Genomic DNA, 23,865 nt, shown 5'->3' with positions numbered 1-23,865 from the left:
TGCGTATTATTCTCATCACTGTCAATCTTGTGAACATGTCTGCATTTGACTTGGCTTTTGGCAGATATATCCCTGTTTCTTCCACCAGGTGGTGTCTGATTCTTATCAGGTCATGGTCTGCTGTGACTCCGGGCCAGTTATTGGAGCTCCTGCACAGCCTTGCCCAGTGCCCTTTCTTGCTACACACCTTGTAGTTTTCCATGAAGACGGGACAGTTCTTTGGTTGGTGCATCAGACCAAACTTGCCGCATATCCTGCTAGGTTGATGTGTCCTGGTTACCTCACCTGTAGTTGTAGTACCCAGTGCCCGTATGTACTGCCTAGTTGCAGCAATTGCTTCAAACTTCCTGCCTTCTCTTAGGAGACCTTCAACATCGTACTATTTTTCCTTGTCTAGTAGCTCTTTCTGCAAAGCTTCTATCGGGTTAGACGCAATCACCAATTCCATAATGTGTTTTAATAATTCCACCTCTGAGAAGTCACAGAGTTTGCCTTTCTCTCGGCACCTGGTCACAAATTGGTTAATGGTCTCTCTTGATTGCTGCCTGTAGGCCACCAGCTCTAGGTGGTGAACTCTGGAATTAATCCTGACCTTCAGCTGGTCCTCTAACGTAGACCATAGTCTTGCTGGGTCCTTCTGCTTCACTTCAGAAAGTCCCAAGGTGTTAATCCGGTGTAACTCGTCATTACCGATTGCAATTTTATCTTGACCACTTCTTTTTCCAGCTCCTTGATCCAAAAAATCCAACTCCATCCATTGTTTAATAAGTAGAAACTCCTGGAGGAGGTCTTGGGCTTTCCAGTTCATGGAAGGACATGCTGTCAAATTCCCAAAAATGCAGCTGGAGTTTTCCCCTTTAATTTGCAGCCTCTCTTTTTTGGGAGCCTTTCCCTGGAGGGACAGAAAAACTGGCAGGTCTACAGTGTCTGCAGCATCGAGCTTCAGCCACACCCAGAACCTATTCCTGCTTTCTGCCTACGACTGGGGAGAACTCACCTACGATGCAGTGACTGTGGGAAAACACCCAGTGTGTAACGGCGATGCCAATCCACAACCTCGACAAGAACCGACCTTGCTTGCTGTTTCTGAGCATGATTCTGCCCGATTTCTGCTGTTCCTTTCCGGCCACCGTTGGTCTGAACAATACTCTTCGTGTACTCACTGTGTCTTGATCGTTCACTATATAGAAGGTCGTCGAACATGCCCATGCCGCCCCCGATGATAAGTAGTACTGCCTTGCCCGTGTTGGACTATGATGGGGAGAGATTGCAGGTCTCGTTGTCCTGCCCGAGATCTTGAACCTCTCTGTAGTAGTGTTACCTCGGCGCTGTGATATACCCTGCACGTCGCTATCACCACATTGCGAATGATATGCTGCTTCAGAGAGCACACAATGCCACGATTGTGTTATTGCTTTTATGTAGCAATAGGGAACCAAGCACTCTTATGTTGAGTGGCTATAAACTGTGAGTTCTTTATTTGCAGAGTAACACCTTTACAAGAGAGCTCTGTCTTACACGTGTGACTACTCCAACTAACTGATCATATGCTGAATTACATCACTTCCTGACTATATACCAGTGTGTCGCACCTCTGATGAGTCTGTCCTGCCGGTGGGCTAAGACATACCCAGGAATGGTGATGGTGGTGGCTGGGACATTGGATGTAAGGTATGTTTCCATGAGTATGACGATGTCAGGCTGTTGCTTAACTAGTCTGTGGGACAGCTCTCCCAATTTTGGCACAAGCCCCCCGATGTTAGTAAGGAGGACTTTGCAAGGTTGATAGAGCTGGCTTTGCTGTTGTCGTTTCTAGTCAATGCCAGGAGTACCGTCTCATTTCATTCCTTTTCTTAGACTTCATAGCGCTTTGGTACAACTGAGCCGCTTGCTAGGCTAATTAAGAGCCAACCACATTGCTGTGTGTCTGGTGTCATATGTAGGCCAAAACTGAAACTTTAACTCTGTTTCTCTCTACACAGATGCTGCCAGACCTGCAATGTGAACTGCAATAATGGTGGAACTTTATAACACAATACAAATGACAACTGTAAAACACCCATGATAACCCAAGAATGTCTAGGTGGTTTTGTTAATATGTTTACGAGTGCTGCTATGAGGTGTGACCGCTGGGTGGAGGCCCCAGCTGCCTGAAGGTTTCCTGCACAGGTACAGGACTCTACTCAGGTATTGCAGCTACTGGAGCTGGGCTCACTGGCAGAGTGGCAGAGGAGCCAGTGTCCACACTCAGAGCACCCTGAGGGAGATCCCAACTGTGGAGGTCACCCTCTGCTCCTCCCTTTCAAGGCTCACTTGAACCTCCCTGCTGACCAAAGAAGGACGAAAACCTGGAAAAGACTCCAGGTGCCTCGTCCTTCTCTTGCCTTGCCACTGCTGCGTTGAGCTCATGGTCAAGGCAATGGTTTGCAAGTCTGCGTGCATCTGAGGGATCTGGTTCTCCATGAGGGTTGCCAACCTCTCGATGGGAGAAGCCATGTGCTCACAGGCCTGAGACATGACAGCACTCGTGGAATGGATAGTCTCCTCCATCTTCTGTTCATGGCTGCACATGGTCTTTGGCAGCTCCACCAGATATTGCCATACTGCTCTCTGCAACTCCAGCATGCACTGTGCTGTTGACACCAGAGGCTCCTTGTCAGCCTGGGGCTCAGAGGACCTGGCCACTCACAGTCCTCTGACTGTCAGTGGCCTCAGCTGTCACAGCCAATGTCAGCCGCTCGTTATGCCCCAGTTAAATTAATAATGTCTTCTTCAAGTTAATAATGTCTGCTCCAACATTCGATCGTTCCTCACCGTACCACTCAAAGAAGCAAGGCGGGCTGCGAGTGGTGACGGGGTGATGTAGGAACGAGTGGCTGAGAGGAGGGAAGTGGCACAGCCGGCAGCCTAGAGCTAGCGTCTGGAGGGATTGGGGGAGGAAGCAGGGAGCAAGTGGCCACAGAGCGGGATGGGAGAGGGGGAAGTGGGGAGCGAGCAGCCGGAGAGCGGGATGGCACTGAAACCTGACTGAATTACGGAGGGTATGCAGCACTGTGAGAGGTGCTGTCCTTCTGATGAGACTTTCAACAGCGCAACATTCTCCGAGTATCAAACATGTCTATTGTGTGCTGCCATGGGTTGAAGTTGTTTTTCCAAATTGAGCAGCGCTGTCTTTAATCCTGGCAGCTGCCTGAACGTCACAGACAGTAACGTTTCAGTGGAACAGGCTGCATTTGCGCATGTACTAGTACACGCCCCCTAGCGGCTGCGTTTTCAGTAAACGCAGCCTTATAAAAATCTCTTTTGTTTTGGTTAACCGGTGTATGCGTCTGTGTTTGATTGTGGAGGACTAAGGTTAAAAAAGGGGAACTTTAAAATTTAAATCTGTGTATTTATATTTTACTTCATTACTAATTAAGACTTGTATTATAATAAACTGATAATTTTGTTGTTCATTAAAGAAACCTGGTTAGTGTGTTCTATTCTGGGAAAAATAGAGTATATGATTGACCATATTGAAAGTGGGAAAATTTAAAATAATACGTTGTGACCTGTGGTGAAGTGGGACTAGAATAAACAGTGCACTGCTCCCGCCTTGGTCATAACTTATTAACTGGGGGCTCTCTTTCGTCAGGATAAACTCAACGCCGACAATGTACTATTGTAAGAGGGGTAAAAATAACTGGAAAATGAAAAAATATAAAAGAACCAGGTCTCTTATGTAATAGAGTAAAGTTTACACCACCGGAATGTCTTTAACAGTTGTTGCGACCTTTTTGGGGAATGAGGATGTATCCTTGAGTTATTTGAGGAACTTAACCAAGGTTAAACTAAAGGATTTGGCAGAACTGATGGTGTTCGAGTTAAAACCAGGAGCTAAGAAAGCAGACATAATTGAAGTAATAGCACACCATTTGAAATTGGAAGAAGAAAACAAACCAGAGTGTAGTGTAGTTGAATTAGCTAAAATTCATTTACAGATGAGGCTGATTGAACTTGACAAAGAAAAATAAATGGAAAAACTTAGGCTTCAACTTGGAAAAGAATTGACAATGAAAAGACTTGAACTTGAGGAAAAGGAAAGGGAAAGAGAAAGAGAAAGGTAATGCCAGATTAGAAAGCTGGAACTAAGTCAAAAGAGTGGTCTTGACTCCAGTGAAAATTTTGGTGGAGAAAGACCTGTCTCCAGCTCAGGACCCAGTAGAGAACTGTTTAAATTTGTGCAAACCCTCCCAAAATTTAAGGAAAGGGAAATAGAGGCATTTTTCATTTCTTTTGAAAAGATAGCCAAACAGATGAAGTGGCCGAAGGAAAGCTGGACATTGCTTATGCAAAGTAGGTTGATGGGCAGAGCTCAGGAAGCTTATGCCATGCTTTTTGAGGAGACTTCTGCAGATTATGAGATGGCAAAAAAGACTATTCTCACTGCATAGGAGTTAGTCCCTGAAGCTTACCGACTGAAATTTCGGAACCTCCATAGGTTGTCTTGGCAGCCTTATATAGGATTTGAGAGGGTAAAGCAAATTAATTTTGCTCGTTGGAAAAGGGCACTAAAGATGGAAGCCATGTATGAGAACCTTAGGGAACTAATTCTCCTGGAAGTATTTAAAAATTCACTCCCTCCGTTAGTAAGAACCCATGTAGAGAACCAGAAGGTTTCAACGGCAAGACAGGCAGTAGAAATTGCTGATGATTATGAACTTGTATATCAACCCAAACTCTTTGTCCATCACCCCCACAAAACCAAGGACAGAAGGTGGGAGGATGAAAGGAAGTCAAGTAGCCAGGGACAAGAAGGGACAGCTGAGAACGCCCCCGGATCGCCTCCTCAGGACAGAAAGGAAGGTGCTAAGGGTGGAAGTCAGGTCTGCAAGCCTAAATGTTACCATGGTCACAAGGTGGGACATCCCATTCATGCAGAATTCTGGAAGTTGCAGGGTAAACCCATGGGACTTATTTGGAGTGCACAAAGCCAAGACAGTGAAAGGGGCCCTGACTGGGAGTACAGCAGATCAGGCTCTGACTGTAGCTGTAAGGCCAAATACAAAAACCACTGAAAGTGCAGGGGTTGTGAATAAGATACCTGTGAGTTGTAGGGAATTCTTGTCGAAAGGAAAAGTAACTCCTTATCCCTCAAGTGAGGCAGGCAAACCTGTAATTATACTTAGGGACACAGGAGCCACCAAAACTTTTTGCTAGGGAAAGGCATAACATTTCCACCAGAGATCACACTGAATGTTAAGGTTTTAGTAAATGGTATTGGCGGGGAGCATATACCTGTACCTTTGTATCGGGTGCACCTAGAGTGTGACCTAATGTCTGGAACAGTACTGTAGGGGTTGTCCATAGCTTGCCAGTAGACAGAGTTGACCTACTCCTGGGGAATGATTTGGCTGGAGCGAAAGTAGCAGCTTCTCCAGTAGTCACGGAAAAGCCAAGTGAAGTTCAAGAGACAGAACAGTTGCAGGAAAAGTTTCCAGGAATCTTTCCTTCATGTGTAGTAACCGAGCAATGTCTAAACAAGTTCCATTGTTGGAAGTAAAATTGACACCACAGACAAATAACCAAATATCTGAAACTTTCTTTCAGGAATTAGATAATCCAAACTAAGTATTTAATGAATTTGTATTTCAAGTGACTATAAGGTGAGAACATCAGTGCTGAAGAATGAAATGCTTTGTTTGCTTTTTCACTGTGAGCATCCAGCATTGCCAGGCCAGGTTGCATTGCAGACTATATTTAGAGTAAAGCGTCCTGCTGTGGTCCACTAATGTACCCTAAATTCCAACTTGAGAAGGGGTATTCCCCTGCGTGTGGATGAATTTTTCACTACCAACATCATACATCCTCGTAGCCTTGGGTGAACAGCCAGTTTCTTCTAACTGTTGACACTTTTATGCCGTGTGTTCACTAGAAAGTACCCTTTGCAAGCAGAAGAGTGAGAAGAATCTGGGCTGAATTTCAGCCTGTTCTCTTTGGAAAGTGCAGTGTCCTTTTCCTAGTACATCACCCAGCTTAGCCACATAATCAAGAACTTGTTTTTTAATATTCCCCCCTCCCCCACCCCCCCCGCCAAAAGTAAACATCCATGCTGTAGAGCCAACAACAATGTGTGTCAAAGTGACCCGAATGATTACATTGTATTTTTTTTCTGCCTTCTACTTTAGGGAAACAAGTGGTCTATAATGGTCCTCTTGATTTTGAATGAAGACTTGTATGAAGTCATATACAGACACAATGAATAATTAGAGATACAGGAAGGACTACACTCAAAGCATTCAAAAAATAATTTTAGGTATTGAGACCGTTTGGCTCATTTATCTGCAAACATCTATAGGCCTGCCATCACACCTTTAACTGGGCGGCGCAGTGGTTAGCGGCGCAGTGGTTAGCGGCGCAGTGGTTAGCACCGCAGCCTCACAGCTCCAGTGACCCAGGTTTGGTTCTGGGTACTGCTAGTGTGGCGTTTGCAAGTTCTCCCTGTGACCGCGTGGGTTTCCACCAGGTGCCCCGGTTTCCTCCCACAGCCGAAGACTTGCAGGTTGATAGGTAAATTGGCCATTGTAAATTGCCCCTAGTGTAGGTCGGTGGTAGGAGAATGGTGGGGATGTGGTAGGGAATATGGGGTTAAATTAGGATTAGTATAAATGGGTGGCTGTTGGTTGGCACAGACTCGGTGGGCCGAAGAGCCTGTTTCAGTGCTGTATGACTCTATGACTCTATAAATGTTTGATAAATCTTCTCTGATCACAGCTCAGCAAGCTGATCCAGAATTAAATAAAGTGGCACAGTCAGCTCAAACAGAAGCTGAGGCATAAGGAGATCCAGAAGGCAGTGGGATTCTGATGAGGAAGTGGAAACCTCCTCACAGACCTGTGGACGAAGAATGGACAGTTGTTCATCAGATAGAGGTACTGCCCAAGTATCGCCGGGAACTATTCGGGATGGCGCATGAAATTCCTATAGCGGGACATATGGGGATCCAGAAGACCAAATCACGTATAAGTCAACATTTTTACTGGCCAGGTCTTTCCAAGGATGTGGTGCAGTTTTATAAAATGTGCCATACGTGCCAGATTGTGGGAAAACCGCAACCTGCCATAAAACTGCCAGCTCTAATTCACATACCAGTTATTCGGGAACCATTTAGTAGGGTGTTGGTAGACTGTGTAGGACCCATACCAAAAAGAAAAGTGGGACACCAATATATACTCTATTATGGATACAAAGTGATTCCTGACAACGCAGCCAGCCACTGACGTCATCAGGCTGCGCCGAGGTGCGCACATGCGCAGACGGGCTCCTGCTCTCTGCGCCTGCGCCGCGTTCCGACTTGCCAGGACTGGTTAGCGCATGCGCCGATGACGTCATCGCGTGATGTGTGCAGTTTTGGGCAACACGCCTGGTTGGCCTCTGCGTATGCGCTTTATGTGTACAGCAATGCAACGCCAACAGAAATTCACGCATGCGCCAACCTCCACTCCTCCCCCGCCGTTCTTTCGGCCGCTGCGCTGCCCCCGTCGCTGCTCTCTCCGGCCGCTCCACTCCCCCCACCCCACCGCTGCTGTCTCCGGCCGCTCCACTCATTCAGCCGCTCCACTCCCCCACCCCCCCCCACCCTCGCTGCTCTCTCCAGCCGCTCTGCTCTTTCAGCCACTCTGCTGCCCCCCTGTCTCCGTCCCCGGCCCGCTCCTCTCCGTTCCCGGCCCGTTCCCCCTCATTGCCGGCCAGCTCCACTCCGTCCCCGGCCCACTCTGCGCCCCCTCGTCCCTGGCCCGCTCCGCTTACCCCGGCCCGCTCGGCTCCCCCCATCCCCGGCCTGCTCACCTCCCCACCGGCCCGCTCCGCTCGCTCGCTCGTTCTCCCTCCCGCCATTGTGTGCTGCCATGTGTTTAGGTTAGGTTGCCTTCGTGTGATTAATTGAGTAGCGCCATCTTTCGTCCTGGCAGCTGCCTGAAGTTGCAGACTGTGACGTTTTAGTGGCACATGCTGCATTTGCGCATGTGCCACTGCAGCGCCACCTAGTGGTATAATAAACTGATAATTTTTTTGTTCATTAAACTTGGTTAGTGTGTTCTGTTCTGGGAACAATAGAATATATGATTGATCGTATCGATAAGTGGGAAAATTTAAAATAATATGTTGTGCCCTGTGGAGAAGTGGGACTAGAATAAACAGCGCACTCCTCCCACCTTGGTCATAGAGGCCATAGCTTGAACAGATCAGACAATGAAATAAAGGCCCCAAGCAATTTCACAATAGAGTTAGAAGCAGAAGTACTCACGACCATTAAGTTTTGGTGGCTGCCAATAAACTTGAGGATAAACTCATAAGAGGGGCAAAACAAAAGGAATTAAATAGTTGGAGAGAGCTTGGTGTTTATTCAAGGTCCCGGAGAAGAGGCAGCCAGACTTGTCACATAGATGGATTTGTACTGAAAAAGTCCTTACAGATGGGACTTCTAAGACTAAAGCAAGGCTAGTTGCCAGGGGCTTTGAAGAGCGGCTGGGTGATACAGATGTTAGAATGGACTCTCCTACAGCTGGAAAAGTAATCCTGAAAATCTTTTTAGCTCGTTTGGCCATATATTCATGGAAGTGTAGATCAATTGACATAAAAGCCACCGTTCTGCAGAGTGATATTTTTCAGAGAGAAGTGTTTCTGAAACCACCCAAAGAGGCAGCAGATGCAGAGGGAAAACTGTGGAAAATAAACAAATGCATCTATGGCCTGAATGATGCTTCTAGGTTGTGGTATTTTTCAGTGAGATCTGTCTTGCTGAAAATAGGCAGTGTTCAAACTAAAAGCAGATCCCGCAATTTTTATTGGTATCGTAAAGGAAAAATTACAGGCACATTGATGATTTCTTATGGGGTGGGACTGCAGATTGGGAGTCAGGCTTGTGGGGCTTTTAAATATATTGGTTTAGCTATTAAGCAGAGTAGGTCCGGAATAACTTTAAATCAACAATCCTATTTAGAGAGGGTTACTCCCATCTTGGTTAATCATGCTTGGTCATCACAGATAGATAATGTTATACTTAAAGCAGAGACAGAGCGCTTGCGAAGCTTGATTGGTCGATTGAACTGCTTGTGCACTCTGACTAGACCAGATGCTAGTTTTGATGAGTTGGAGTTAAGTACTACAGTGAAACATCCAAAAGCTAATAATAAAACATTTAAAAAAATAAATCTGGAAAAATGCTCACTTAAGTTCCCATCCTGAGGTGATCCACAGAATATGAAACTAGTCATTTTTAGTGATGATTCACATGCTAAACTTCCTGATGGGTATTCAAGTGCAGCTGATTTCATAATATTTATGATGAGTGAAAATGGGAAATGTTGTACTTTAGCTTTGGAAGCTAAGAAAATAAAAAGGGTTGTTAAAAGTACGTTAGCTGCGGAAACACTGGCTCATATAGAGGCAGTGGATATTGGGTTCTATTTGTCAAATATTTTAGATGAGATTCTGCACAAGGGTCATATTGAAGATAGGATACCCATTGAATGTTATGTATATAATCATTCCTTGTGTGATAATGTACACTCTACAAAAAGTATGAGTGAGAAAAGGCTACAGATTGACTTTGCTGGCTTGAAATAAATGCTGGAGAGAAAGGAAATCTCCAAAATTAAGTGGGTAGATGGAAGTGATCAACTATCTGATTGTTCTACAAAAAGAAATGCTTGTACAAAGAAATTGTTAGGGGTCCTAAAGGAGGGGTGTCTCGCAATGTAATTTATTTTGATTTGTTTTAAAAATGTTGTTTGTGCATGTTAAACCCTAAGTTTTATTGACAGAGAAAGAAGGGAATCTGTTAATTGTATATCAATTGTGTTCAATCATATGCAGGTGGAGGGTGTTAATTAGGGTCTTACATAATCACGTGTAAGGAGACACTTACTGAAACTGAGTGGGAGTTTGAGTTCAGAGCTCTATGTTTGTTATCTTTCACTCTGTGAAGAAATGTAAGACTGACTAGACATTGGCTCCGGTTTCATCCTTATACAACTGGCTTTCTGGAATAGAACGACCTTAAGAAGGATACATAAGCCTTAGAGGAAGTGCAATGTAGATTTGCCAGAATGATATCTGAACTCCAAGGTTTAAATTACAAGGAGCAATTACACACACGAGGGTCGTATTCCCTGGAGTTTAGAAGGTTGGAGGTTGATTTGATCTAGGTTTTCAAGATATTTCGGGGAAATAGGAATAAACTATTTACGCTGGTTGGGGAGTCTAGGACTAAGGGGCATTGTCTAAAAATTAGAGCCAGACATTCAGGAATGAAATTAGGAAACACCACTACACACAAAGGGTGGTAGAAGTTTGGAACTCTCCTCCACAATCAACAATTGATGTTAGATCAGATTTTAAAACTGAGATTGATAGAAAGTATTAAGGGATATGGAGCAAAGGACCATTTGGAGTTAGGTCACAGATCATGGTGATAAGGCCATAAGCAGTTATAAGGCCTACTCCTGTTCCTATGTGGGTGGCAAAGCTCTGGATGAGTTGGAGTTTGTATAGCAGGAACTCGCAGTTAACTAGGAGGGCATTGGGAAAGTAAAGCCTGCATGTGACATGGTGTAGCTGAAGGTAGCAGTGGTGCTGGGATAGAGAAATGGATGGAGACAATTATGTTTTGGAAGTGGAAATAGATGGTCTTGGTAACAAAGCATAAACAGAAAATATTTGAAATACTCAGCAGGTCGGGCAACAGCTGTGATGAGAGCAGACAATTTACAATTTCAGGTGCTTCTTCTAAATAAACAGTCTTAGTAATGAAATGGATGTGGATAGATGTACCCCAGCATGAGTCAGTGTCCTCAGGAGATGAATGGATACATTTGGCAGTGAAGAATAAGTGCAAGTTTTAGAATTACAATGACAGGAATATTATGTCCTGTCTGCTTTAGGAGAATTTAGGACATTTCAGGAATTTGCTTAAATATCCAAATGGCTTTTTTCATCCATGTAGTCTTGTGAGTAGGATGATGCCAGTAGTGTAATAGTTTTTATTCTTGGTTTACTCAACTACTGCTTGGCTGCTGCTTATTTCAGTCCAAAGATTTATAAAACATACAACCAAAAATGTTGTGACTCAGGGCTGGTTCGAATTTGTTTGGGTACTTAATTATATGCGAAGGCCTAAATTAGCTTCAGCAGCTGCAGCAGTGCATAAAGATCCCCAATATCCAAACTCTAAATCTCAAGCAGTTGCAATTTTTATTTAAATTCCAAATCTTGATTTCGTTCTCTGTAAATAAAATTTAAATAATTTGTATGTTAATGTGCTGCAGAGATATCCAACTTGTACAATTACATAGCTGTTCCGATGGTTCAGCAAGTTTACCCATGAAAGAGCTGATTCATATAGATTTTTGCGATTGATAATTGATGCCCCATTTGTGTTAAATTAGCAGGAAAGTCATCAATAGCGGTGTTACAATTGGCCACAGCATCTCAGATTGGATAGCGAAAACAATCAAGGATTCCTTTTCCTTGGACCCCAGACAGCCCGCTTCTTCCTCCTTCCCAAAATCCACAAACGGGACTGTCCCAGCAGACCCATTGTGTCAGCCTGTTCCTGCCCCACTGAACTTACTTCTTCCTATCTTGACCGTATCTTTTCTCCCCTGGTCCAGTCTCTTCCCACTTACATCCGTGACTCTTCTGACACCCTATGTCATTTTAACAATTTCCAGTTTTCTGGCCCCAACCGCCTCCTCTTCACTATGGACGTCCAATCTCTCTACACCTCCATCCCCCACCAGGACGGTTTGAGGGCTCTCCGCTTCTTCTTTGAACAGAGGCCCAACCAGTCCCCATCCACCACCACCCTCCTCCGCCTGGCTGAACTTGTTTTTACATTGAACAACTTCTCCTTCAACTCCACTCACTTCCTTCAAGTAAAAGGTGTTACCATGGGTACCTGCATGGGTCCGAGTTACGCCTGTCTTTTTGTGGGATATGTCAAACATTCCTTGCTCCAGTCCTACTCAGGCCCCCTCCCCCAACTCTTAGTCTGGTACATTGATGACTGTATTGGTGCCGTTTCCTGCTCCTGCCCTGAACTGGAAAACTTTATCAACTTTGCTTCTAATTTCCACCCTTCTCTCATCTGTACATGGTCCATATCCATTCCCTTCCCTTCCTGGACTTCTCTGTCTCCATCTCTGGGGATAGGCTGTCTACTAATATCCACTATAAGCCCACCGACTCCCACAGCTACCTGGACTACATTTCTTCACACCCTGCCTCCTGTAAGGACTCCATTCCATTCTCCCAGTTTCTTCGTCTCCGACGCATCTGCTGTGATGATGCTACCTTCCATGACAGCGCTTCTGATATGTCTTCCTTTTTCCACAACCGAGGATTGCGCCCCCTCTCCACTGTGGTTGACAGGGCCCTCAACCGTGTCCAGCCCATTTCCCGCATCTTTACTCTCACCCCTTCCCCTCCCTCCCAGAACTGCGACAGGGTTCCCCTCGTCCTCAGTTTCCACCCCATCAGCCTCCATATCCAAAGGATCATCCTCCGCCATTTCCACCACCTCCAACGTGATGCCACTACCAAACACATCTTCCCCTCCTTTCCCCTGTCAGCACTCCGAAGGGATCATTCCCTCCGCGACACCCTGGTCCACTCCTCCATTACCCCTACCACCTCATCCCCTTCCCACGGCACCTTCCCCTGCAATCGCAGGAGGTGTAATACCTGCCCATTTACCTCCTCTCTCCTCACTATCCCAGGCCCCAAACACTCCTTTCAGGTGAAGCAGCAATTTACTTGTACTTTTTTCAATTTAGTATACTATATTCGCTGCTCACAATATGGTCTCCTCTACACTGGGGAGACCAAACACAGACTGGGTGACCACTTTGCGAACACCTCCGCTCAGTCCGAAAGCATGACCCCGAGCTTGCCATTTCAACACTCCCCCCTGCTCTCATGCTCACATCTCTGTCCTGGGATTGCTGCAGTGTTCCAGTGAACATCAACGCAAGCTCGAGGAACAGCATCTCATTTATCAATTAGACACACTACAGCCTGCCGGACTGAACATTGAGTTCAATAATTTCAGAGCATGATGGGCCCCCCATTTTACTTTTATTTTTAGTTATTTTTTCTTTTTTATATATTAATTAATTTATTTATTTTGGGGGTTTTTTGTGTTTATTTTATTTTATTTCATCTTAGTTTGTTCAGTTTGCTTACCCACTGTTTTTTTCATGTTTGTACTTACGGCTGTTTCAGTCCGTTAACACCCTATCTGTACTAATGCTTTGTCTTTCAACACACCATTAACATATTGTTTGCCTTGGTCCATGACCTTCTGGTCAGCTATTCTGTGACCTTATCCTATCAATACCTTCTCTTTTGTTATCTCTTGCCCCACCCCCACTTCACTTGCTTTTACCTTTTAAATTTCTAATATTTGCCAGTTCTGAAGAAGGGTCACTGACCTGAAACATTAACTCTGCTTCTCTCTCCACAGATGCTGCCAGACCTGCTGAGTATTTCCAGCATTTCTTGTTTTTATTCCTTTTCCTTAACTCTATCCAGCAACCATTTTTTTATTTAATTCATGGGATGTGACCGTCGCTAGCAAGACCAGAATTTGTTCCCCATCCCTAATTTCCCTTGAGAAGGTGTTGGTGATCTTCCTTCTTGAACCACTGCAGCCCATGTGGTGTTCCCATGCGTCTGGCGGCCCTTGATCCTCAAGGTGGTAAAGGTCATGGGTGCTGTCAAAGGAGGCATAGCAAGTTGTTGCAGTGCATCTTGTAGATAGGACACGCTGCTGCCACTGTGCACCAGTGGTGGACGGAGTGAATGTTTAAGGTTGTGAATGAGGTGCCAATCAAACGGGCTGCTTTGTCCTAGATGGTGTTGAGCTTCTTGAGTGTTGTTGGAGCTGCAACATCCAGGCAAGTGGAGAGTATTCCATCACATTCCTAACTTGTGCCTTGTAGATGGTGGATAGGCTTTGAGAAGTGAGAAGATGAGTTACGCGCTGCAGAATTCCCAGCCTCTGACCTACACTTGTAGCTATATGGCTGGTCCAGTTCAGTTTCTGGTTAATGGGGACTCCCAGGTTGTTGATGGTGGGGGATTGAGTGATGGTGATTCCATTGAATATCAAGGGGAGATGGTCAGATTCTCTCTGTTGGAGATGGTCATTGTCTGGCAGTTGTGTGGCGTGAATGTTACTTGCCACGTATCAGCTCAAGCCTGAATGTTGTCCAGCTTTTGCTGCATGCTGGCACGGATTGCTTCAGTATCTGAGGGGGTGTGAATGGTACTGAACACTGTGCAATCATCAGCAAACATCCCCACTTCTGACCTTATGATGGAGGCAAGGTCATTGATGAAGCAGCTGAAGATGGTTGGGCCTAGGACACTGCCCAGAGGAACTCCTGCAGTGATGTCCTGGGACTAAGATGATTGGCCTCTAACAACCACACCATCTTCCTTTGTGCTAGGTATGACTTCAACCAATGGAGATTTTTCCCCCTGATGCCCATTGACTTCAATTTTGCTACGGCGCCTTGATGCCACACTCAGTCAAATGCTGCCTTAATGTGAAGGACAGTCACTGTCACCTCTTGAATTCAGTTCTTTTGTCCATGATTGGACCAATGCTGTAATGAGGTCTGGAGCCAAGGAGCCCTGGCAGAACCCAAACTGAACATCGTTGAGGAGGTTAATGCTGAGTAAGTACTCCTTGATATTACTCTCAACGACACCTTCCATCACTTTGCTGATGATTGTGAATAGACTGATGGGGTGGTAACTGGCCAGATTGGATTTGTCCTGCTTTTTATGGATGGGCAATTTTCCACATTGTTGGGTAGATGCCAGTATTGTAACTGTACTGGAACAGCTTGGTTAGGGGCACAGTTAATTCTTAGGCGCAAGTCTTCAGTACTACAGACAGGATGTTGGCAGGGCCCATAGCCTTTACTGAATCCAGTGTCTTCAGCTGTTTCTTGGTATCAAATTGGCTGATAACTGGCACCTGTGATGCAGGGGACCTCGGGAGGAGACCAAGATGGATCATCCACTCGGCACTTCTGGCTGAAGATCGTTGCAAATGTTTTAGCCTTGTCTTTTGGAGTAACATGCTGGGTTCCGGCATCATTGAGGATGGGGAAGTTTGTGAAGCCTCCTCCTTTGGTTAGTTTTGAAATTGTCCACCACACTCATGACTGGATGTGGCAGGACTGCAGAGCTTAGATCTGATCCGTTCATTGTGAGATCACTTGTCTGTCTATCTCATGCTGCTTCTGCTGCTTAGCATGCATGTAGTCCTGTGTTGCAGCTTCACTAGTTTGGTACCTCATTTTTAGTTATGCCTGGCGGGCTCTCCTACACCCCTCATTGAACCAGGGTTGAGTCCCTGGCTTGATAGTAATGGTAGAGTGAGGGATATGCTGGACCATGAGGTTACAGATTATGGCTAAAATACAAGTCTGCTGCTGATGGCCTGCAGTACCTCATGGATGCCCAGTTTTTAACTGCTAGATCTGTTCTGAATCTATCCCACACAATACAATGCAGGATATCCATAGTGTGAAGATGGGACTTTGTTTCTACGAGGACTGTGCAGTGGTCAATCCTACCTATACTGTCATGAACAGATGCATCTGTGACAGGTAGATTAATGAGGATGAGGTCAAGTAGTTTTTTCCCTCCTTTTGGTTCTTTTGGTTCTTTCACCAACTGCTGCAGGCCCAGTCTGGTAGATGTCTTTCAGGACTCAGCCAGGTCTGTAGTGGTGCTACCGGTGCTACCTATTACAGAAACTTCCAAGCCTATTTGCGAAGAAGATACTGAGACTAGGATGCTTTGGTGGAGACTTCTTATTGCTTGCCACAGAGCTTACTTCTCCAATCCTGACAACACCTGTTCACCCTATTACCTTCAACTACTCAGTATTTAACATCCATTAACAGAACTTTAGACATTAACAGATTCCCCTCTTTTTTAAAAATTAAATACATATATCTAAAATGAAAAAGAGAGAAACAAATATTGATACATTTTTCTGTATCTTACCTTATTATATCATTAACCTTCAACAGCACCAGCCATTAATATACTGTATGTTGCCCCCCATTTATAACAAAAACACTTGTTTAAAGAATTACAAAGCAATCTTAACATTAAAAAAATGCCCACGTTTTCCTAACTCATCATAACACAAGACGGCCCTCTTCGAGGACATCCAACAATTTCTTTGAACAAGCATCTCTCTTCATGAAACAATCCAACAACTGATGACTTGTGTCGACCCATTTTATTTTGGAAATTTCTTTTCTTTCCAACATTTCTTTTATACTTGTGAGATCAACCCTCAACCACTTTTCCGTGATACTTTTTGTCAAATGGACATTGTCCCAGAAAGAATGGTTATCTATATAGCATTCTATAGGAATATTTTTCTCCGATTGCCCCTTATATGAGTTCCTTTAAAATACTCGATAAATACATACCCATTTATTTATTTTTATTTAGGATAATTATTTTATTTAGAGATACAGCACTGAAACAGGCCCTTCGGCCCACCGAGTCTGTGCCGACCAAGAACCACCCATTTATACTAACACTACAGTAATCCCATATTCCCTACCACCTACCTACACTAGGAGCAATTTACAGTGGCCAATTTACCTATCACCTGCAAGTCTTTAGCTGTGGGAGAAAACTGGAGCACCCAGCGAAAACCCACGCAGTCACAGGGAGAACTTGCAAACTCCACACAGGCAGTACCCAGAATTGAACCCAGGTCCCTGGAGCTGTAAGGCTGTGGTGCTAACCATTGCGCCACTATGCCACCCATATCTATCACTTCTATCACTGTAAGTGTCTCAGCAGCTAAGGTGATTTTTAACTATCCTCTTTATTTTCTTCAATTCCCAGGTGAATGGACAACATTTATCATTTCTTCCCACCAAAAATATAACAAACCCTGCTGCACTCGAATAACCATGGGGAAGATTACCGTGTGAGATGTCACTAAAAATGACTAATTTCATTTCTTCTGGGTCATGCAATGCTGGAAACTTGAGTGTACATTTGTCTAAACTCAATTTCTTCAATGTCTTATTTGCTTTCAGCACTTCCCCAACTGTAGCATGTTTCAGCATGGTGCTCAATTCTAATACACCATAGCAAGCATCCAGCCTAGTTTGTGTGCACAACCAGTTTAATTGCCCGATTAAGCTTAACTGGTCTGCTTCTTCCTTGGTTGCAGAGTCTTCCTCTTGTGAGTATCTGGCCCAATTTATTGGGATCCTGTTAACATTGTCTCGGTAAGAGTGTTGATTTAGGATTACCCCCAACTTAGCCTGCCGAATATTCAACCCTATATATCTAAAAGCTCTGGAAGCCTGATTTCCAATTTTAAATTCCTGTAGAACTTTATCTACCACAAATTTCTCAAATGCCACAGATCCTCCCACAGGAAATCATTTACGTGCATCAAGAAAATGCCTGCTAGACTTTCTTCATAGTACCAATAAAACATTGCCGGATCCACATTTAGCTGAATGCAACCAGCTTTTACTAGGACGGACCTAACTGAAAAATACCACACCCTGGATGCATCATTTAGCCCATGAATACATTTGTTTCACTTCCATAATTTCCCATCTATATTTCCAGCTTCTTTTTGTGGCTTTAAAAATACTTCCCTTTGAAATTTCTCCCTTTGCAAAAATGCTGCTTTGGTATCAATGGACTTACACTCCCATGAGTGTGTCACTAAAAGGACTAGGAAAATCCTCAAACTTGCTTTTCCTGCTGTTGGGGAGTCTACTCTAACTTGCCTAGTCATTTCTCAAATCCCCAAGGTACAAGTCTTGCCTTAGCTTTATACATACCATCAGGAAGTACTTTCTCTGTACAAATCCGTCTATGGGACAATGCTGGTTGTCCTCTATCAAGCACCTCAGTGTCTACACCAAACTCTCTCCAACTGTCAAGCTCTTTTTGTTTTACATCCTTGTATCAATTTACTATCTAACTTGTTAGTACCCACTAGACTTCTCTATTGTAAGGGCTCCTACTACTTGTGGCACTCCTCGCCTGCTCTCTGGTCCTTGCTCTTGTGAAACCATGTCCCTACTAGATTTCCTATCCCTTTCAGGACTGTTACTACTCGACCTGTCCCTCCTATGACCAGACTTACTTTCACAAGTTCATGACCTTTTCCTTGGACCAGGATCATCTTCAGGCCCACTGTCTGAACTTACACTATGTTTTCTGGCTTTCCACATTTTCACTTCCTTCTGCCAATCTATAGGTCTGATATCCTGTCCCTTGTCTTGCACATTCAGCCAATGTTTGTATTTTCTGTGGCCTTTCCTGCCCTTCATATAATGGTGGCTTCCCTCCATTCACTAGCCCCTTCTGACATAAAAGTCACTCTAGTCCCAACATTCGGTAGTTGACCTTTGGGATAAATGGCCTTATCTTGATCTTCACTATCACTTGGTCCACTCTCAGTTAGCCCATTATCTGCCACAATCTCTTGCTCATAAAGGTCCGACATATGTGCATGCGAAGTGTCCATCTTTTGTTCAGATTCTGTCAATGTATAATCAGTGCCAATAAGCCGCGAGGAATGTACTCTCACGATTTGATTGCTATGTTGCAAAATTACAGTTTTTCCATCAGTGCCTCTCCATTCTTTCTGCCCTTCTCCATACACCATGTTCCCGGTATTAAAATTCTTTTCTGATGCCCTGATCCAATACTGCAAAGTTCTGCTTTTTTCTGAAACTTCCGCCTTAATAAACGTTCTTCTTCCTGCATGCATGGCATTCAAATGTTCTGCAAAAATTGAACTAATTGTAGTCCCCTCTAAAGCCAGGGGATGATCCCACATTACCGAAGATATTTTCGGATTCCTGCCATAAACTAATTGATAGGGGCTGTAGCCCCCAACCATTTGAAGCGTGTTTTTGCATGTACTGCCCATGACAGAGCAGTCATCAATTTACAATTTGGTTGGTTGGCTAAAATCTTTCAGAGCATTTCATCAATCACGGCATGATTTCTCTCACAAATCCCATTACTAAAAGGACTTTCTGTTGCCATGTGCATCGCTACAATATTCATATTTTCACACATACTCCTGAACTCATCATTGGCAAATTCTCCTCCATTGTCAGTTAGAATTCTAGCCAGTGCTCCCATTCCCGTTCTATCCACTTTTCCATTATCTTGTCCACTCTTATTTTTTGTCTTTACTATAAATTACCGTTGACAGACTGAATCTAGTCTCTATATCGATAAAGTGTCGAAGAAAAATGTTTTTGTCTTTATCCCATACCTTCAAGTCCATCACAATGGTTTCATTAAAGTCCCTTACTAATGGTAGACTCACTATAGGTCATGATGGCGTCCTCCTGTACTTTTTACAGATATCGCATTTTTGACTGATATCTTTGATGCTTAGTGTAGTCATCATCTATTACCCCTGCATCTTTTAACAGAATCTTCAACCTATGACAAGACAGATGTGCAAACTGTCGATGTAGTTTTGAAATAATTTGCCTTTTCTCTTTTAAATCCCTACCCCCGGATACCATTAATACCTCTTTAACATCCTGCTTAGAGATGTTAGGTCTTACTAAAGGAATACAATAATGTCCCGACTGTGTAAACTGCAACGTTACAGATTTCCCAAAGACAATTACCTTATCATGTTCCATATCCAATTTCATCTGAGCCTTTTTCAAAAATGGTTTACTTAACAGCTAAGGTATTTCACTGGATACTAATAAAATGGTTTACCCTTGCTATTTTACACAGAATTACCACTCCTTTTAGTGATTTCAACGTGTTGTGATCCCCAAACCTGAAACAGGTAGAACTGTCATATTCTTTGACCTTACTTCGGTCTTCCTTACTTAAAGAATCCATGTAACACCTTAACCAGTCCACTCCACATACCATGGACGTACACCCACTGTCTAGTACTGCGCAATTGAACAAATCTGCCACGAGGACACTCATTTCTGGACTGAAGCTTCTCATGACCAATACAATTTCTTTTGATTGATCGGTAGCATCATCCTCATCTTCTGAACCTTTCACGTCATGTGTCATCTCAAAAACCTTGTTATTCCTTTTTGGATAATGCAATGCATAATGATACTTGAGTCACATCGAAAACATCTGTTGACCATCCCTTGGTTATTTAGGGGGTTCATCCTTCTTCCATAATTGCCCAATTCCTGCCGTCTGTTATAGCCTCCAAAAGAGTCCCTTTCCTCATTCATTTTGTGTGTGATTCTCCTTTTGTACTGACGTTTGGGCCCCATATTTGAACGGCCTCGAAATGCTGATAGCATTGTATCCTCCACCTTCAGTGTCACTGCTGAAGAGCCCATTTGTACCATGAAAGCGGCCGGAAAGGAATGTTTTCCCAAAAAAATTTTCAGGCTGTCAGACTTCTGATCAAAAAGCGTATCTCTTTCTTTGAATCTAACTCTGGTTAATACCAAGAGCCTATCCCTGTTCGATATCCTAGCACAATCCAACAATTTGAAGGCAAGTACTGATTTAGGAATTTCCAAGTAGAATCACTGCAACCTTGCATATAGTTGGTTAAACTCCATAATATATCCTTCTATGGCAGAACTACCCATTTTTCTAAATTTATCAAAGGCACTCAATAAGTTATCTTCCAATTAAATTTTATCCATAAATTTTAAGAGATTGTCCAAACCTTCCTCATAGCTCCGAGAACACTTTGCCCCTCATCTTACTTCTGACGGGAAGCAGAAGTGCAAGAGCTATTCCTTGCTTTCTTTTTGATAAAGACGTAACCCATGTCCATTGATAAACTTCATTCTTCCGTTGATCGTAAGGTCCGGCTTCACAAAACAGCAGTGGAAGATCATATCCCAACACCTTATTCCTGGTTTCAGTAATCTTTCTTCAAGAAAAACTCCAATTCTAATCTCCTGTCTGAAAACAAATCTTAGTCTCCAATCTTCACTTTCAGGCAACCATCCTCTGCTACCAATGTTAAAGAAACTTCCAAGCCAGTTTGTGAAGAGGACACTGAGACTGTGATGCTTTGATAGAGACTGTTTATTGCTTGCCACAGAGCTTACTTTTCCACTCCTAACAACACCCAACAACTATTCACTCTATTACCTTCAACTACTTGGTATTTAACATCCATTAACAGAAGTTATTAGACACTAACACTACCGAGCCAACGTTAGTGGTGGACGCGTAACTTCTGTGCCCTTGGTACCTCAGTGCTCCATCCAAGTGGTGTTCAACATGGAGGAGTACTGATTCATCAGCTGAGGGAAGGTGATTGGTAATAATCAGCAGGAGGTTTCCTTGCCCATGTTTGACCTGATACCATGAACTGAATAGTCAAGGATATTCAACATTTAGGAAGGACAGGCAAAGAGGAAAAGGAGGTGGTGTTGTGCTGATAATAAGGGATGGGATCAGTACATTATTAAAGAAGGATCTCAGATTGGAAGAACAAAATGTGCAATCTGTTTGGGTGAAGCTAAGAAACAGCAAGGGGCAGCAAACATTGGTAGGAGTTGTTTATAGGCCACCAAACAGTAGTGGTAGTGTGGGGCATGGTATTAATCAGGAGATTAGAAAAGAATGTAGCATGGGTAATACTTCAATCTGCATATAGACTAGGTAAACCTAATGAGCACTAGTGCTCTGGAGTTTCTGGAGTGTGTTTGGGATGGTTTTCTTGAGCATTATGTTAAGGAACCGACTATAAAACAATAAAAGCAAAATACTGCGGATGCTGGAAATCTGAAACAAAAACAAGAAATGCTGGAATCACTCAGCAGGTCTGGCAGCATCTGTGGAAAGAGAAGCAGAGTTAACGTTTCGGGTCAGTGATCCTTCTTCGGAACGACTATAAAACAAGTTATTTTAGATCTAGTATTATGTAATTAGAAAGGGTTAATTAATAAACTTCTTGTAAAAGAACCTTTAGGGATGAGTGACCATAATATGATAGAATTTTACATTATGTTTGAAAGTGAGGCAGTTCATTTGAAGCCAGGGTGTTAAATTTGAATAAAGGAAATTATGAAGACATGAAGGGCAAATTGGCTGAGATGGATTGGGAAAATATGTTTATAACTCCTATCCCATGTGATAAATGGACATTGGATAATAATGACCTGATTGGGCGTAATCAACATGGATTTATGAATGGGAAATCATGTTTGATGAGCCTGTTGAAGTTTTTTGAGGATATTACTAACAGAATTGATAAAGGAGAGTTGGTGGACGTAATATACTTGGATTTTCAGAAGGCTTTTGATAAGGTCCCCCACAGGAGGTTGGTTAGCAAAATTAAAACACATGGGATAGGAAGTAATATTAAAATTATTAAAAGGTATGATAGTACATAGGCAATGGATAGTCTTTGAAGAATTATTACATAGCTTACTGCAACTATACATTCCTTCAGGACACAAAAACTCAAAAAGAAAGGGTAGTCAACCATGGCTAACAAAGGAAGTTAAAGATTGTATAAGATTAAAAGAAAAGGCCTATAAAGTTGCCAGAAGTGGCAGTAAACCTAAGGATTGAGAAGATTTTAGAATACAGCAAAGGAGGACCAAGAAACTGATAAAGAAAGGGAGAATGGAATATGAATGTTGTTACGACCTGGTGAGAAAGAGGTCTAGGGTTCCCTTTCAGCCATCACCTAGTCTTGCTATAACGGGGTTTTATTTTTAAACACACTGTGTTTTTAGCTCCACCTTGGTGAATCCTTGTTCACCGCTTTCCAGTTATAAAACAAAGAACCCAGCACCACAGGTTTTCTCATGTTTAAAAAAGAAAGTGAAATTTATTAAACTTAAACTCTAATTCGATTAACGCCTACGGATACACGACGCGCCCACACTAACATGCATACGCGATACACACATGCAGATAGGGACAGAAAGAGCAGAAGAAAAATAAAGTGCAAAATATGAGGCAATCTCTGAAGAGGGTTTTTTTGTTACTGTGCTTCGAGCTCGCTGTAGAGTCCTTGATTGTAGGTAGGTCTTGCTTTTTGTTGGGGCCCAGTATTCTTCTTAAACCTTGTTCAATGTCGGAGACTTTTCTCTCTTGGTTCATGTGTCTTGACTGGGTTTTGGAATTTCATGAGAAAGAGATGGGAGCAGACAGGAGAGGCTGTGGCGAGTCAGCCAGGAGAAGTCTTTTCAATCCAAGAGTAAACAGCTTTCTCACCTCAAAACTCTGTGGCAAGTTTTTAAAAAAACCCTGCAACAGCCAGTTAGTCATGTGACCAGCCGGTATAACCACTTCTGGCTTTGTGGATTGTCTTGTCCTAGCAGACGCTGGAATGTCTCCTCTACACACAATACCTGGTGATCAAAGGTCCATTGTGGGTTAAATTGGAGCAGGGAATAGCCCCTTTGTCTGTTAATATGCAAAAGTGTCTTTCCAGCCAGGGGTCTGGCAACCGCTTGTCACAGGCCTTCTCTTCTTCCCAGCAACAATTTGAAATTTAATGTCCATATGGCGAAATTACTGTGCCTCATCCTTGGCATGTGGGGGCCTGCATGACAATGTAAACTAGCATAAAACATAAAAATGGACTGTAAAAGCTTCTATAGATATGTAAAAACATTTGGCTAAGACAGATGTGGGTCCATTACAGGCAGCGTCAGGAGAATTTATAATGGAGAATAGAGAAATGGCAGAGAAGCTAAATGATTACTTTGTGTCTGTCCTCACTGAGGAAAATACAAGAAATCTCCCAGAATTAGAGATCCAGGGGACTAGGGAGAAAGAATAATTGAAGGAAATTAATATCAGTAAGAAGGT

This window comes from Heterodontus francisci, chromosome 13 (assembly GCF_036365525.1).
Source record: "Heterodontus francisci isolate sHetFra1 chromosome 13, sHetFra1.hap1, whole genome shotgun sequence".
NCBI lineage: Eukaryota > Metazoa > Chordata > Chondrichthyes > Heterodontiformes > Heterodontidae > Heterodontus > Heterodontus francisci.
This window is presented reverse-complemented; position numbering follows the sequence as displayed.